The sequence below is a fragment of the Pterocles gutturalis genome, unplaced genomic scaffold, assembly GCF_000699245.1.
Source record: "Pterocles gutturalis isolate BGI_N339 unplaced genomic scaffold, ASM69924v1 scaffold14467, whole genome shotgun sequence".
Lineage (NCBI taxonomy): Eukaryota > Metazoa > Chordata > Aves > Pterocliformes > Pteroclidae > Pterocles > Pterocles gutturalis.
The window spans coordinates 821-1,305 of record NW_010108182.1 but is presented as its reverse complement, the minus strand read 5'-3'; positions in this window follow the sequence as shown (position 1 = coordinate 1,305).

Sequence of the window (485 nt, the reverse complement as noted above, 5' to 3'; positions counted from 1 at the left end):
CCTGAAAACCGTTTGGGAGCTGTGCAAGCCATGCTGTCACCCGACCTCAGCACCGGAGCATGCAGGCGTTGGGCACAGCGAGATGCTCACCCTCTGTCCCACAGCTGGGCTCCTGCCCATGCCTGTGTCCCCAGTGGTCTCCGCAAAGGGGTGATGCTGCCAGCGCACGTCCTCGGCCGCAGGTCCCCCGTCCTGCTTCACAGGGTCCTGCGGGGGGGCTGGGGTGGGTTCCTGCCACTCCCCAGCACCGCCTGGCCCTGCGTTTTTCCCTGAGCTGCCAGTGTGCCTGTCTGGTGCCGTGGGCATGCTGGGGGGGTCCCGGGGGTGGCGGATGGGGTCAAGCTGCCTGAGGCGTGCCACGGGCTGGGGCAGCCTTAGGGCTGTGCCTGCAGGACAGGGCTGGCTGGAGGGGTTGTCTCCTCAGTCCCCAGCACGGCACTGCCCAAGTGCATCTGTGCCAAGGTGCTGGGTGACACGGGGACTTC